At 35.3% G+C, this 18349-nt stretch overlaps 1 long non-coding RNA gene across 6 annotated transcripts in view; it reads right to left on the reverse strand.

The window, feature by feature from the left end:
• The window catches only part of LOC104652571 (uncharacterized), a 531330-nt gene that overhangs the window by 313374 nt on the left and 199607 nt on the right, over window positions 1-18349 (reverse strand). For 5 of the 6 annotated variants that reach the window (XR_012514017.1, XR_012514019.1, XR_012514020.1 and 2 more), the window contains exon 2: window positions 4500-4566. This is a non-coding gene — a long non-coding RNA (uncharacterized LOC104652571). Of the gene's footprint in view, window positions 1-4499; window positions 4567-8066; window positions 8346-18349 lie in introns of those variants that run through there. The other variant, XR_012514021.1, reaches the window with a different exon arrangement.

Raw genomic sequence — 18349 nt, forward strand, 5'->3', positions numbered from 1 at the left:
GGGATGTTCAAGAAAGGTGTTGGAGCACTGCAGCTGTTCACTTACAGGTGGTGCCTGCATATTGTGCAGACTCATTTGTGAATAGTATACTTTAAAATGGATAAAATTGTATATTTTATGTTATGTGACTTTTACCCCAATAAAAATGTTTAAAAAGAGAGAAACTACTACAAAATTAACTGTTTTATAAATGAACTGCAGGCATACAAAAGGTGAAAGTATAATGTTTTTGTGTCTAGAATATATTTTGTGTTACAGTTAGATTATATTTTAATTTGACCCTATATAAATCAAATTTCAACATACATATGGAATATAAATGATAAGGGACAATGCTTTATGAATTTGTTTTTGCCTATTGATGAGAATCCATACTTCCAGAGAAAAGAAAAAAAATTATGGTTGGTCAATGCCTATTTCATGGACTACAACATGAAGAATACTGAATTTGAGTGCTAGTTCTTGTCAACTATGTGACAGAACACAAATAAATGAAAGGCTCTGGCCTCTTGCTAGTGCGAGTGCAGTCCATGGGAAAGCCTCAGCATCAAGCACCTCCTGGGAGACTCTTGGGCCTACTGCATCTAAATCCACATGTTAACAAGATCTCTAGGCAATTTACCTGCACTTTAAACTTTGAGAAACACTGCTCTGTGTCAATGTTACTCATTGTTAAAGTAAAAAAGCTAGGCTTTAAAACCAACTTTTTAATTTTAATGTTAATGTGTTTCTACTATATCTAATATACTCTGTTTACAGGCTAACATGAGATAGCCTACCCTGATGCCTTTTCCTCATTCACCACCTTGCTCAAACACAGTTTAGTAGAAGACGGTAATGCCTACGTAATAGGAAATTACTAGTCGTAATAAATTACCATTTAGTTCTAAATAGCATCTACATGTGTGCTAGATATATATCTTTAATCAGATGAAATTAGAATTCCAAAGAAAGCTTTCATCCTAGACTAAAGCTTGTTTACTTTCCTGGATGTATGCATATAGATGTGTCATCAATTTGTTACTAGTTCCTCTATTTATATCTGCACCAAGCTATCTGCATCTCTTCTATAACCTCTTTTTGGTTAAGAAATATTCATTAAAACAACACATAAAATTTCTTATCTGTTTTTATCATAACTTTGTCATCACAGACTACACCTAAATCACATCCGAACTCGTTTCTGTCCTAGACATCTCAGAATGTACTATTCACCTTGTTTTCATTTTTCTGAGTTTCTATATATCTTTTTCCTCCTTTTCTTTCTCTTTTTTTTTTTTGAGGTACTAAATGCTGTAGTTTCACTATGCTTTTTGATATTTTTAAAAGCTTAAACTTAAGATTTATATAATAATCTTTGTGTATTTTCTTCAGTTAATACCAGTCTTTTACTTTTGCACAGTGCTTTAGAGTTAACCAAGAGTTGTTACACACTGTACCATTTAAGATTCAAAACAAACTTGCAAAATATGTAGAAAAGACATTTGACTTTAATAACAATTCAGTAGCTAAGATGCAGTATCAGAGAAAGGGACAAATTCAGGTCAGGCATGGTGACTCATGTCTATAATCCCAGCACTTTGAGAGGCTGAGTCAGGTGGATCACTTGAGGTCAGAAGTTTGAGGCCAGCCTGGCCAACATGCAAAACCCCGTCTCTACTAAATATCCAAAAATTAGCCAGGCATGGTGGCAGGCACCTGTAATCCCAGCTACTTGGGGTTCTTGAGGCACAAGAATGGGCTGATGGGTTGAACCCAGAAAGCGGAGATTGCAGTAAGCTGAGAACACACCGCTGCACTCAGCCTGGGTGACCAAGCAAGACTCCATCTCCAAAAAAAAAAAAAAAAAAAAAAAAAAAAGAAGAAGAAGGAAAGAGATAAATTAACATCATTAGCCATATAAAGAAAAACACAGCCACCTGTCACAAGCTTTGTAAACTCTACCCCACAGTACCAATTAAGGAAAAAGCAATAGCACCATTAATAATTTTATTTTTAAAAAATTTTACCTAGTGAAAAGTACTCAAACATAAAGTGTTGGAAACTACGCAGAAAACTCAAGATAAAAACCTTTGCTGGAAAAAGGAAAAATCAAAATGTCAAAGAGAGCATACATAGCAAACAATAAAAGGAATGCTAACACAAAACATATATCATCTGAGGTAACTGAGGCTTTGTCCCGAGATGAAGGAAATACAAATCAATAAAAATTCCACGATACTCAACAAAGCAGTACATGTTCACAAAGGGATGACTTTATAAAAACCTTGCAAAATGATGCAAAAGGATCTGAAAGTCAGAAGCTAGATAAAAGCATCAGAAAAAAAGAAAAGAACCTCAAACATTCTGAACTAATAGCTCAATTTATGCCCTTCAAAACAACCCCTAACAACTGGGAAGTGTTAGTACTGTAGACTTAAGTCATTCAATAGATACTCCTAGACTGAGTCATATTCTAATTATGGCCAGCAATTGGAGGGAGGAAGAGAAAAAAGGAAGGGAAAGAAAGAGAAAAAAAAAGAAGGAAAAGCGAAGGAGAAAGGGAGGAAGAGGAGGAGGTAATATATGACAAAAATGGGAACGAAGTGTAACAATTTGGAAATCAAATGGTACCAAATCAATTTTCCTTGAAAATGAAAGAGGTGAAAGTAGATCACAAAAGGATGTAAGTGAGGAAAAGACTGGGAACATCAAGGGTCTTCATAATGCCACAGAAACTAGAAATCCCTCTTGGCAGGAGAATATCCAAACACCATTTCAGTCTCATAGCGTCCTGTTGTGACCACTTAAAGAGTGCATCATAATAAATGCTCTCAGCAGTGGAGATGGTTCTTAGCTTTGTGGGAGTCAATCACAGGTACTCCTTGGGACCCCCCATCATCAAAATAATTCCAGGCCATGTGTATTTACAGTGGCCATTATGATATACCACTGGCATGTTGAGATAGTTAGGATGTGTTCACAACATGAGTGGTTGCCTAAGAGCTAGTACACTTAAGTTCAATTCAAGCAAACTTTGGTGAGACATTTTTTAAAGTTTCAGCATTCAACTGAGACTCTAAAACAACTTCTACAAGCAGTCTACCATTTGTAAAAGAATGAATTTTGATTTTGACATATCAAAAATACTCTCATTTTAAGCAAAGCTAAACAAGTGATATATTGTGACCAGAACTTCACAATCCAAAACAACAAAAACAATTCCCACAAATGTGAACTGAAAGAATCAATCAAATACATAATGTAACTTTTCTATTTTTCCTTCAGTTTTCCAGCTTATTTGGGTCACTAAAGTGACTCAGGGTAATAACCATGCTAACTTATCTTGATTAAAATATCCGCAATCTAGTTCTTCAAGAAAATTTACAAACTTTATAATAAGAAATTGTTCTGTTTAGAAACAGAGCTTCAATAAAATTATAGCAATAAACAAAATTGTAACTTTTTAAGAGTAAGTATTAAAATAAACTCAAATTCATTATTATGAAGATATTAAAAAGTTAGATAGTACCAGGTGAAGTTTCAATGACAGTTTTATCTTCAGATTCTCAAGAGTTATCTGAGCACCATTTCTTTCTCTGAGAAACGTTCACATTTCTACCTAAAAATAGCTTCCTCATTACATAAATTGTATGAATTTTTTATGTGAATCCAAATCAGTTTACCCTCAATAATCAGTACTTCTGTTAATGATTACACATATTGAAAGCTTAGTTTTGTTTCGTCGTTGTTCTTGTTTTTCATAAATAAGTGTGGAGGATCCAATTTTAGATCCAATTTTGTGCTTGACTCCAAACCTGGAGTCACGTTGTAGTTTTCAACCCTGCTACACACTAGGATCACCTGAGAACTCTGATTATAACTGCTTTTCAGTAAAATCTGAGCATGAATAATTACTGAATTTCTTCAGATGATTTTAAATGGCATCTAGAATTGAGACGGTCTAGATCTCAGTCCCCTCTTACCCCACAAAAATAATCATCACAATAGGAATATTTCAGAATTGATAAATTATGAATCAGGTCACTTTTTCTAATTTGTTATTGATTCAAATCACTAAAAAGCAGACACCTTTTTTTTTTTACTTTGTAAAAAAAAATTATTTATACATATTATTCTAAATCTTACAGTATGCAAAACAACTCTTGGTAAATTCAGAATCAATTGGTGTGAACTTATGTGTAGATACTGTGGTCCCAGCTAGATCAAAGCAAAATTGTCAAAGAGTGTGAATCTTCAGTGCCCTACTCATCCCTTTCTTCACATTCCATTCCTGTCACCTCTCAAATGTCATTACTACAGTCTCACCACACAAGCATTCTCCAAAGAACTAAGGTCACAGGAAAATATTCCAGGAGAAAGCACAAATGACTTTTTTTTTTTTTTTGGAGCAAAACTATTATTGTTTTAATGTGCCCCTGATGACATAAGAATAATAATAATGTAAACAAAAGTTTAATCAACAGAAAAATACTACTAGATGAAATAATTCATCTTACCTTTCCATGTGGATGTACATTTCTCTTGTGGTACCACATTCATTAAAATTCTTGAGGATGGTCTTGGCTATAAAATAAAAAAAAATCTCATTAGTTTTTAAATAAGGCAATGAAATGCAGTTTTTAAAATTTGTCCGTGCCATTTTGTGACCCTGGGAAAGATAACTTTTCTAATTCTCAACTGTATAATGGTAAAATAATGAAATATGACTGTTAGAATAAGGTATACAATATAGGTGGCATATACAAACCATTAATAAATACGAACTGTGATGATAAAAATTGCCAGATTCACCAAAATATTCTTCTACCTCATAATGTTTAAAGTAATTTTTTGTGCTTCTTTTGTTTTTCCAAAGTACTTTTATAGACAATTTCACATTATACTTGGAAGAAAAAGTCACTGGAGACTGACTAGCAATTTTCTTGAATCATTATAAGTTTATTCCATGTAACATTTAGAGGCCAAATAGGACATGTGGGGGAAGTTTTGGGACAATGTTTATCAAAGAACTTCATCATCAGAATCACTCAAAAAACTCTTTAAAATACAAATTCCTGTGCTGTTCCACAGACTAAGGCAGCACAAATCTCACTGGGACCTTAAGCTACTGGAGCAGTACTCATGCACAGTAAGGTCTGAGAATTGACACTTCATAAACTGTCTTTATGAAGACACTTCATATCATGTACAAAATTGTTTGCATACAAGACTATAGGCAAAATGAGTTATACAGCAAAGTGTGAAGTTGTCTGTCGCTGGAGGGGTCCATGTGTGAGCAGAATGGCCATGGTACAGAAGCCGGGGAACATTTTTAAGCATAGACAGGGTGGCTGATCTAGCTGAACCAGAGTTAGAAGGCCCCTTCCCATCCAAAGATTCAACTTCAGGCAAAATTTTGTAAAGCACCAACTAGGTGCAGGAACTTCCATAACTGTTTTATATTATTCATTTAACCAGTCTGCAAGAGAGGTATTATCTGAGACAAATTAGACTCACAGAAGTTACACTTTGTCCAAAGTGAGACACAAACTTCAGCTTCTCTTTCCAAATTTAGTCTGTTTCCTACCACTTCATACCACCTCTTATAGGCATTAAACCATGTCCTTCACATGAATTTCCCGGTATCTCTTTAATAGTTTTATCTGCTGGGTCTCAAATACTCCTATTACTACCCAGCAGTTGTTGGGAATTACATCAGTGCTGCCTCTTCCTCAGACTCATTTTAAATTTCCCATAATATCTTACGATTTTATTTCCAAAATTGTCTTATTTCTAATTTTATGACTCTGGATCAACTTCTATTAACTATTGTATGAGCCTGTTCTATTGCCAATCCACTTTATTCATGGCCACCAAATTAACCTTCATAATGAAAAAAATACAGAGCACATTGCTTCCTTGACAAAATGTGTTAAAAATGCTCCCATTTCTTACCAAAAAATATAGTGTGATTTTACAGCTAAATGAACCTTCAAGAATTTCATGTGAGGGCTCCCTTCTGTCTTCCAGGCCTTATTTCACGTGACGAGCACCTTTTCCCTACCATGATTTTGGGCCAAATGCAATAGTAGATTTCCCTTGAGACAGCTCTGTTTTCTTGGTATCCTTTTTGTTGCTCAAGTCCATGCCCACTTGTCTAATTACACATCCCAGGCAAGGAGTAGTGTCCCAGATGTTTAGAAGCAGAGGCAAGGCAGAGTGGAAGGACAGGCAATATCATGCAAGAAGCAACATTATGAGATGAAAGGTCAACCAGAAGTTTAGTGGGAATATCATCAGTCTGAATAGGTTAAGCAGAAATAGAAAATCCTTGTAGGGACAGATGGGATAGCCATCTAGGATGGAAAATAATAAATATCTTCAGTGCAGGGTAGAAGGCAAAAGTTGGAGAAATTTGCTGTCAAATCATAGGCTACTTTGGTCTCAAGCTAGATGAGGAGAAAGACAGCATTGCTAGTGTCTTGTACTACGGGCTTGTGGTACGGTTTGTGTCCCGCAAAACTCAAATGTTGAAATCCTAAACCCCAAAGTGATAGAATCAGGAGATGGGGCCTTTGGGAGGTGATGTGATCCTGACATAGCCCTCATGAATGGTATTAGTGCCCTTATAAAAGAGGCTCAGCAGAGGTCCTTTGCCCTCTCTGTTGCGGAAGACACAGCAAGAAGACAGCTGCCCAGGAACTAGGAAGCAGCCCTGACCAGACACTTTGATCTTAGACTTCTCAGTCCCCATAACTGTAAGAAATAAATTTCTGTTGTTTATGAGCCACCCAGTCTATGGCATTTGTTATAGCAACCCAAACTGATTCAGACATCTTGTTTAGTATTAACTTTTTCTCTTTTGACCATTCAAATTTCTTGCCATTTATATCATATTTATAGAAAGCCCTCCCAAGTAGCTTCCATGTATACAATCATTCCTCTCTCTCTGGATTTTCAGAGCAAGCTATTCTTACTTTTGTGTCACATTTGATTTCACCTATTTTATTGAAAGCCCCTTGAGGGCAGGAACCACATGATTTTTATCTTTGACTCTGCCACAGCAGAGTCTGGATAACAAATACCTAAGAATCTCTCCTTGTTTGTGTTTTATTCCTCTCCTTTTTCCTCCCCAGCATCCCCATTCACAAATGAAGAAAATTAGGTCAGTAGATGCTAAATGATTTGGTCTGGGAAATCATCACCATGAAGTCTGGCTTGCCTAATCATTCTGTACCAAAAAACACTCTAACTCAGTCTCTTATAAAGCTGTAATATTTTATAATACATGGAGTAACTTCGAAGAAACTTTTCTGAGATGAGGTTAATCAATCAGCTTAATGAAGTACCTGAAATTTTTCTTTCCTTTTTTTTTTTTTTTTTTTTTTTGAGGCAGAGTTTCGCTCTTGTTACCCAGGCTGGAGTGCAATGGCGCGATCTCGGCTCACCGCAACCTCCGCCTCCTGGGTTCAGGCAATTCTCCTGCCTCAGCCTCCCGAGTAGCTGGTATTACAGGCACGCGCCATCATGCCCAGCTAATTTTTTGTATTTTTAGTAGAGACGGGGTTTTACCGTCTCTACTAAAGGATGGTCTCGATCTCTTGACCTCATGATCCACCCGCCTCGGCCTCCCAAAGTGTTGGGATTACAGGCTTGAGCCACTGCGCCCAGCCTGAATTTTTTTTTTTTTTTTTTAATATGAAAGAAAGGTTTCTTATGAACCTCAATAGCTATCAAATCATGATTTTTAAAAAAATATATAACATGCATAAGATATATTCAGTTCTACATATTATTAGAAATTTGGCATCCAAAATCAAAAGCTGAAATTTCATAACCTGCTTTGCTTTTTGCTTGATAATGCTTGCCTTTTGGTTTTTGAAACCCCATGACAGATTTAGTCCTCTCTCTCTCCCTAGGAGCAAAAGCAGACCTAATTTCTTTCTCTCAATTAGACTCTTGGTTTAGTCATCTATCAGCTACACACATGCTTGCTCTTCCTCTCTCACTCACCTGCAGGATACTATTTCATGAAACCCTCACACCATCCAGTAAAGCTATTTGTACAGGTAGGTTCTGCTTACCTAAAGAGTGAATCAGCAGTGGATTTCTTCAATTTTGAATCAGCAATGCCTTAGTGCTGGCTAGTGTTATTGGTAGTAGATGAAGTAACAGTATGATCCTAGGAGGCAGAAAGGATGGCTTCAGCTATGCTATGCTTAGTAAAAGCATTGCTACTAGCGAAAACTCCAGAAAAAGTTAAAGACAAATAATGCCAATATTTCAGAAGTGGATTTAACTTGCTCTCTAGGTCAGCCTTCTTAGAGTATGCATTGTTAAATATGTTTTCTAAAGAATAGAGATTCCACTGCAAAATAATTTAAGCATGCTAGAAACTGCTTCATGTGCTAGAAAGTGAAGCATAATTTTTACAATGCATAATTTTTATGTATTGGACGCTCCAGTAATTAGTGTTGTTTAGTTAGAACCCCCTTTTCTGATAACACTACTGATGTGTACTCCCAGGAACACTCTTTGGGAGACGGTAATCTAGTTTTTTCATATTATTACATTATGGATCATAAAAAGATGCTGGGACTGATAGAGTAAACACTACAATTGCATTACGTACCAGAATTTGTGAGCCACTGAGTGCTCTCTACAAGTGTTATATTGAAAGGCATGATACAATGCATTTTAAAATGTTAGAAGAAGTCTTTATTTTTGACATTGTAGTTTCAAGATAAAATGTTAAACTACCTGATAGGGCAGTTTTTCTTTTCTCTTCCTATCCTTAGAATATCTCATAATACATAGAAAATTGATGTTACTTTTGTATATTTTGAAAAAACATATTTACTTCTGTATGTTTTCATATAAAATTTATTTATTTATTTAGTTAGTTAGTTAGTTAGTTTGTTTGTTTGCTTACTTGAGAGGGAGTCTCACTTTGTCAACCAGGCTGGAGTGCAATGGCACAGTGTCAGCTCACTGCAACCTCCACCTTCCATGTTTAAGTGATTCTCCTGCCTCAGCCTCCTGAGTAGCTAGAATTACAGGTGCTCACCACCACACTTGGCTAACTTTTTTTTTTTTGGTATTTTTAGTAGAGACAGGAATTCAACATGTTGGCTAGGCTGGTCTTGAACTCCTGACTTCAAGTGATCTGCCCGCTCAGCCTCCCAAAGTGCTAGGATTATAGGCATGAGTCACATGGCCTGGCCAGTTTTTATATGAAATTTAAAGCATACATTCTGGCTGTAAGCCATAAAACATTTTGCACAAAGTTGCATGATTAATTACACAAAGAGTTATTGAATATTTGCAGAATAAATAAGATTCTTTATTAAAAATTACTGACATTTAAACACTATAGTATCTTGCCTTTTAATGCCTACTTGACTTATGTTTTACATATGGCTTTTCTTTTATGTTATAAAATAAATTTTATTTTGTAAATGTTGTCTAGGTTCATTAAAAACAAAACAAACCCAACTTTATTAATAGAGTTAAATTTCTGGAACTGGAGGCCCTGTGACTCATAAAATGCATTTATACACATGCACAAATATATATATGTAGCGACAATACAGTGGCTATGGTTCATTGTTTTAAAAGTGAATAGACTTCTGGTTTCAAATGGCAGTGTAGAAACAAGCTGACTTCACTCCTCCCGTCCCCTAGAAAACCAAAAACTAATATCGAGTGCTGAGATTGTCACCAGCAATATCCCAGAACTCAAATATGAGGAAGAAACAGTTCCCAGGATCACAGAGAAGTGAAGAAACTTCAAGTATACAATAAAAGAATCAGACTTCTATATTCATGACATCTGTCTCCTGATCTGCTTGGTGCCAAATTTGCAAAAATTTTTCCCTAACTCATTTCTACTTTAGAAAAACTGAGATTGAGGTAGGCAGCCATCTTCCTCAACACCTCAGGTTCCCTGGCAAAAACTTAATCCTTGTCTGAACCCACAGGTAGTATCACAAATGAAAATACAATATACTAAATGTTATGGGATACACAAAAGCAGTACTAAGAGGGAAGTTTATAGCAATAAATGCCTATATCAAAAAAGTAGAAAGACTTTAAATAAACAACCCAATAATGCAGCTCAAGGAGCTAGAAAAGCAAGAATTAACCTAAGCCAAAATTAGAAGAAAAGAAATAATAAAAATTTAGCAGAAATAAATTTGAGACTAAATGCAGAAAATCAACAAAATGAGAAATCAGTTTTTTGAAAAGATAATCAACAAAAATTTAGCTAGACTAAGAAAAAAAAGAAGACCCAAATTAATAAAATAAAAAATGAAAAAAGAGACATAACAACTGAGAGCACAGAAATACAAAGAATCAAGCATAGATAAAACAGATAAATTTATGGACACCATTATTTCGTTTGGATATTTGTCTCTGCCCAAATCTCATGTTGAATTCTAATCTCCAGTACTGAAGGTAGGAGATGAGTGTATCATGGGGGCAGATTTCTCATAGTTTAACACCATCCTTTTGGTGCTGTTTGAAAGTGTATGGCACCTCTCATCCCACTCTCTCCTTTGTTCTCATTCTCACCATCTCTGGTGCCTGCTCCCCATTTGCCTTCCATCATTACTGGAAGCTTTTTCAGGCCTCCCTAGACGCCAAGGATGCCACTATGCTTTCTGTATAGCCTGCAGAACTATGACTCAATTAAACCTCTTTTCTTTTAAATTACCCAGTCTCGGTATTTTTATAACCGTGTAAGAACAGCCTAATACACACATACAACGTGCCAAGATTGAACCACGAGGAAATAGAAAAGCCCAACAAAGCAATAGCAAGTAATGACATTGAAGGTGTAATACTAAGTCTCCCATCAAAGAAAATCCCAGGACCTAATGGTTTCACTTGAGAATTCTACCAAGCATTTAAAGAAGAACTAATACCAACATAGTCAACATAGTACTGGAAGTCCTGGTTAGAGCAATTAGGCAAGAGAAAGAAATAAATGCTATCCAAATTGGAAAGGAAGAGTCAAATTAGCCTTATTCCAATATGACATAATTTTATACATAGGAAAATCTAAAGACTACCAGAAAACTGTTAGAATAAATTAAGTAGGGTTCAGGATATGAAACCAACATACAAAAGTCAATAGCATTTATATATGCCAACAGTGAACATCCTGAAAAAGAAATCAAGGAGGCAATCTGATTTATAAGAGCTACAATGAATATAAACCACCAAGGAGTCATTTTAACCAAAGAAGTGAAACGTATAAAAGGAAGACTGTAAACAAACACTGAGGAAATAAATTAAAAAGGACACACACACATAAAGGGGAGATATCCCATGCTCAGGAATAAGAATTAATATTATTAAAATGGCAATACTATCCAAAACAATCTACAAATTCAATGCAATCCCTATCAAAATGCCACTGACATTCTTCACAGAATTAGAAAAACAAATTTATTAATTTATATGGATCTACAAAATACCCCAAGTAGCTGAAGAAGTGCTGAGTGAAAAGGACAAAGTTGGAAGCATCATATTACTTGACATCAAAATTTGCTACAAAGCTATATTAACCAAATCAACATGGTATTGGCATAAAAACAGACACACAGACCAATGAAAGAGAATAGAGAACCTCAAAAGAAATCCATCCATCTACAGCAAACTCAACTTTGACAACAGTGCCAAAAACATACAATGGGGAAAAGACAGTCTTTTCAATAAATGGTACTGAAAAACTGGATAACTATATGCAGAAGAGAAACTAGACCCTCATCTCTCACTATGTACAAAAATCAACCCCAAATTGATTAAAGACTTAAATGTAAGACCTGAAACTATAAAACTACTGTAAGGAAACATTAAAGAAATGCTTCAAGACATTGGAGACATTGGTCTGGGCAAAGATCATTGTGTAAGACCTTAAAAGCATAGCCAACCAAAACAAAAATAAACAAATGGATGCCCATCAAACTAAACGCTTCTGCTTAGCAACATAAACAATCAACACAGACAACACTGGCAAACTGTCCAACTGACAAGAGATTAATAACCACAATATATACAGAGCTCAAACAACTCAATAGCCTATAAACAAATAAGCCAATTAAAAACTGGGAAAAAGATCTGAATAGATATTTCTTGAAAGAAGAAATATAAATGGCCAAGAAGTATATGAAAAAATGCTAACATCACTAATCATCAGAAAAATGCAAATCAAAACTATAATGAAATATCATCTCACCTAAGTTAAAATGATTTTTATCAAAAAGACAGGTAAGAACAGTTGATGGCCAGGATATTGTTGGTGGGAATGTGCATTAGTACAGCCACAATGGAGGAAAGGACGTAGGTTCCTCAAAAGACTTAAACAAGAAATACCATATGATCAGTAATTCTACTACTGGGTATACATCCAAAAGAAAGAAAATTAATATATAAAAGAGATATCTGCACCTCTACGTTTATTGCAGCACTATTCCAATAGCCAAATTATGGAATCAACCTAAGTGCCTATGAACAAAGAAAGAAAATGTGGTATATATACACATTGAAATATTATTTAGCCATAAAAGTAAATAAAATTTTGTCATTTTCAGCAATGTAGATGGAACTTAGGGTCATTATGTTAAGTGAAATAAGCCAAGCACAGAAAGACAAATATCACATGTTCTCACTTGTACACAAGAACTAAAAAATTGTAACTCATGAATATAAAGAGTAAATCAGTGGTTACCAGAGGTTTGAAATTATAGGGGAAGAGAGAGAGGTGATAAAAAGAAGTTGATTGATGGGGTCAAATATATGGTTTGATGGAAGAAATAAGAGCTAGTGTTTGATAGATCAGTAGGGTGACTATAGTTTACAATCATCTCTTGTGCATTTTAAAATAGGTGGAGATGAATAATTCAGATGTTTCTAGCATAAGAAAAGACAAATATTTAAGGTGATGGATATCTTAAATAAACTAATTTGATCTTCATCAATTATATGAATGTATTAAATTATCCCATGCATTCTGTATCCCTAAACTACGTACATCTATTATGTATCTTTTTTTTTTTTTTTTCGAAACAGTCTCTCTTTGTCACCCAGGCAGGAGTACAATGGCACAATCTCAGCTCACTGAAGTCTCAGTCTCCTGGGCTCAAGCAATCTTCTGGCCTCAGCTTCCCGAGTGACTGGGACTACAGGCATATATCACCACACCTGGATAATTTTTGTAATTTTTTTTTAAAGACAAGATTTTGCCATGTTGCCCAAGCTAGTCTTGAACTCCTGGACTCAAGAAATCCGCCTGCCTTGGCCTCCTAAAGTGCTGGCCCAATTTTTTTAAAAGGGAGGAAAAAAAGCGAATGAATTCTGGTAATCTAAACACAGGAATGTAACAAGAAAATTTTATCATAAACACTATACTATCTGAATATTCTTTTGAAAATTATCCTAAACCACCTAAACCATAAGGTTCTCCTAAACTCTGCTTTCACAAGGCTTTGTAATCCATTCTTCATGCTTCATCCTGCTTTCTTCAACTACTCTTCCACTGTACCTCTTCCTGCTCATATTCATCCATAGTAAATCCCCTGTGGCTTCTTTCTCTTTTCTGAGTTTCCTTTTACTTCCCAGCTCCTAATAGCAATTTGCCTCCTACATCAATCACAATACTGAACTTAAGGTTGTCTGGGTACCCTTGCTCCTTTTTGATGCATTCTGACCATTCTTCCTCTCCCAAATAATCAGCTTTGAATTTCATTTCGTCCAACTATACCAATCATCTACCAACTCTCCCTCTTTTATCTAAAGATCTCACCTGTTGGATCAGGTGCTTCTCTTCAGCACTATTTCCATCTTGCTTCTTAGTAACTTCAGTATATATGAAGATGATCCCTCCAATATTCTGGCCTCTTGGTTCCTTGAACTCCTCTCCTCCAATGACCTTGTTCTCTACCTTCAGTCACTCACTTCTTGGTCATTCACTAAACTTTATAATTATTTTTTCAATAATTTCAACCTTTCCATAACCTCGATTCCAAGTTTTCTGTTTTATGACCACTGCTTCCTATATTCTCAGTCCATTCTCTCTAGGTTACTGACTTGAACAATCCTTCGGTCCCACAGGTACTTCCATCTCATAAATCAGAACACCTATACCAAACTCTTCCCTTCTCTTACAGCTTCATCTTCTTCTTTAGTACACTTGAACTCTATGGTTAATCTTTTAAATTATTCCTTCCATATACTTCACTCCCTTGCACCTGACTTACATCATTACACTAGCTTGAGAAAGTCCCAGACCTGGTTTATTTTTATTTTTAAATTGGGAAAGGAGAGCTTCATTTCTAATAAAGGGTTGCAGCCTGCAGGGTGACAACTCCGACAGGATCAGAAGCACAGCTTCTGGCTGGAAGCCAAAAGTAGACCCTTTGCAGGAGGAGCAAAGTGAATAGAAGTTTATGCTTAGCAGCATGGGCAAATATACATATTCAATAACCGATAGAAGAGTTGTTAACATTTATGAAAAGCAGACGTGTATGTATATATTCAAGCTTTTTGCCTTTCCATGGGCTCCATGATCAAAAAATGGTAGAGTTAGCATGATATATCGAGGATAGAGTTTTTGGCCCTCTGCCATCAAAAGGTCAAGCAAAGGATGCAAAAGCTTTCATGTACGTCCTCTGTAATCTGATCAGAACCACTCCATGGTTGGTGGTCTCTTATCAGGCAAAAAAAAAAAAAAGAATGAGCAGCATCAGGTGGTTTGTTGATGCCGGTAGTGGAATGTCTTGAAAAAGCTGGTTCCTGACAGGCTCTTAGGGAAGAAAGCCTAATTGTGGTTTGCAAGGGAAGAGGTATAATGAGGTTTGCCTGATCCATCATTCTGTTGTGGCTGAGAACTTAGTTTTCAGGGTTACTCTGGGGTCTCCTTGGCCAAGAGATGATCTGTTCAGTCAATTGGGTTCTTTCTTTCTTTTTTTTTTTTTTTTCCCTTGTGACATTTGGATAGCAAGTTGGGAGGCTTATAATTTTATTTCTAGTTCTCATTTTCTCCCATTTGGACAAGATTTGCCAGAGGCAGAATCGACACACAAACTTTCCTTTTGTCCCATATCAGTCCTGGTTTAAATACAATTTTCTACTCCTGCATGTCTACATCCACACAAGAAAGAGAAAAACAAAAAAACACAAAATTTCTGCTGACTAGCATAATTTTAAATTAATGCCTATGAGAATCTAAATAGGTTCTTACTTTTGGCCAATAATCACACTCACTTTCTCAAGTGCATTCACTCCATGTAATGATTTTCTACATTCTCCTCTGAAATCTTCAGCAACTTTCCTCTCCACCCCTTTTCATGTTCAGCATCTGTCCTTACTTCCTATTTCACTAGGAACATACAAGCATTCCGAATTCCCATCACTATGTCCACCTCTAATTCTCTCTTCTTTCTTGTTACTATAAACTGTCTGTACCTGCAAACAATCCACCTCACTTTGCATTAAATCCTATTTCTCTTACCTATTCATGACATTGTTCCAGAAATTCTTCCTCTCTCTCATATGTTAACAACCATTCCCTCTGTACTGGTTTATTCCCGTCGGCAAGTAGATATATTTCTTCCCTTTGAAACAACTGAACAAATCTGTTCAATCCTATTCTTGGATGTCTCTTCTTCCTTATATAAACTCACACCATAGGTAATCTTACCTAATGTCAAGACAATATACCGTTTGTATACCCTGACAACTGTCAAATTTATATATCTAATTCAGAGTCCCCTAAACTCCAGACTGTTATATCCAAACAATTTATGTATTTCCTTTTGATGGCTAACTGGCTTCTTAAACCAAACACGGTAAAAGCAAACTCCCTTAGTTCCCAAACCTGCTTTTCCCACAGTCTTTTTATATCAATTGATGATACTCCAATAATGTTAGTTGCTAAGGCCAAATACTTTATCTTTGATTTGTTGTTTTCTCCTACAGCCCACATCTATTCCATGAGCAATCTCATAAGTGAGACACTAAAAATATATTGACTTATTACCATTGACACTTCTATCATCCTTATCCATACTATCATCTTTTCTCACCTGAATTATTCCAATATCTTTGAAATTGGTCTCCTGCTTCCACCATGGCATCCAAAATCTATTATCAACACAACAGTGAACCAGTTCTGCTGGAACATAAATTATGCTCAACACGATTTATCTCACTGCAAGTACAGTTATTACCATGGCCTTCAAGTCACCTCCACCACCCAGCACTGTCCTCTCCCAGGCCTTCTCCTCTGACCTCATCACCTATAATCCCCACTTCTGCTTCAGTTATCTTAATCTCTTCCAGCTTCTCCTACTGGTCAGAGCACCCTGCACCAAAGCTTCACATGTCTTCTCTCTGTCTAGAGCACCTGTTACCCACACATCAACTTGGTCTGCTCCTTCACTGTTTTCAAATCTCTATTCAGACAACATGTTGTAAGAGAAACCTTCTTTGGCTACCTTAAGTTTGCAGTCTAACATTTTGACATCCATGCTGCCTATTCCTGAACATTATTGAGTACCTGCTAATATATCATTGATTTACTTACAATGTTTGACTCTCTGGCCGCTCTCCAGTATAACCCTCAAGAGGGCAGATCTGTGCCCATTTTATTCAGTACCTTGCACATAGCAGACACTCAATACATGTTTGCTGAATTAGCAAAAGTTTTATTTACTAAAATTTTAGTTAAATGGGCATTTCTAAAAGTTTGAAACATGTTTGACAGTGAGATCCATGATACAGTAGTGTCTGGAATAGAAAACAACAAGAACAGTGGTGTTGCAATTTAATTAATTAAAAATGTGAGCAAATAGAACAGGGATGAGAATAAGATTATCCTAGTTTTTAGTTTCAGTTCTTGCAAGAGAACCAGTAGAAGCCCTGTGGCCCTGGAGTTTCACTTTCCTCTTTTGAAATACAGGAGTAATAAAACTGGATTTCAAAGGCCAGTTGTCAGAGTAAAATGAGACAATAAATTCATTCATATTTTCATTCAAGTGCAACAGGCATTCGTCAAAGTATTGCTGTGAGAGCATTTTGCAAATGTGGAAAGCCCAATATAAATATAAGAAAATGTAATTTTCAATAGAAAAAAAAAACTTTCCTGTTGAGTGACTCAGAACAGCAATGCATGTTAAAAATAATGACTAAGTATATATAAGTTGTCACTCCAAACTACAAAATTTGGAATTTAATGTCTTTATTAATGAAATCCTATTTATCTTTTGAAAATACTCTGGAAAACTGAAAATCTAAAACTATGAACACAATAAGTGATATGGGGTATTTTACCCACCAAAATTAAGTTTTAATAAATGGATAATTTTTCAAATTAACCAAACTTCAAACTAAACTTAAAGCCTCACACATTGCCAGTTCACAACAAAAAAAGTTTGTGAAGTTTTAAACAAAAATATCTGAATTTTTCATAGCTCTGCCTTATTTAAAAATGATAACATTTATGCCCTAAATCATATATATGGGAATATGCAGAATATGTACACTCAATCCCATAGGAGGCAAACCTGGCCCATTATTTTTAGAGTTCATACTGCTAAGTTGAGGAGTTTTGATTGGATAAAACAAGATTATCTTGAGCCCCTTTCTCACTATTGTCTAATTTCAGTCAAAGGATGCAATCTTTTGAGTTTATCTGAATACCAACTCAAGTGAACACATTTTTCTTCTCTAGCTTTCATGGTATGACAAGAAATAACTTTAGTGAGAAGATTCAAACAGCTCCTTACATAACTATATTAAAATTTATATCTCCAATTATTTTTAATTTGCAACAGCATTTTATACATTAGTAATGTCTGTCCATATAACTCTTTATTATTTACATGGAAAAATGGAAAATGTTAAGATCTTTAACCAAAGTATAAAGTTTTATAATTGAATCCAAAAAAAATCCTTCTGTAATATACCTTAATTCAAACAAAATTTTTCAGCAATGTTTTTATTTATATACTATGCAGACAATGGATCCATTTTTTCATTTTTTGTTTGTTTTTACATATCACAGTACATGAGGTCATTGAATAAATTTTCTTGCAAAAGTCATTAGCCATTTTAATAAACAAAATAGAAAATGTAGAAAAAGTTATTCTCAAATACTTTTTTTAAATTACAAATTGTTAATAGTAGCTAACACAATATTTGTTAAAGAATCCATCAATAAACCAGATGAAGAGAGGTTTGAAGTGTTTTATGTAGCTAGAGAAATTATACCATTTTGTAAGAGGAGGATAAATTTCCTTGGAAGTCCGTTTATGCTTTTAAGTAGTAACAAGGCATATGATCTGATTAAAAGAAAAATAGT

The sequence above is a fragment of the Saimiri boliviensis genome, chromosome 15 (genome assembly GCF_048565385.1).
Source record: "Saimiri boliviensis isolate mSaiBol1 chromosome 15, mSaiBol1.pri, whole genome shotgun sequence".
In the NCBI taxonomy this organism is placed as follows: Eukaryota; Metazoa; Chordata; class Mammalia; order Primates; family Cebidae; genus Saimiri; species Saimiri boliviensis.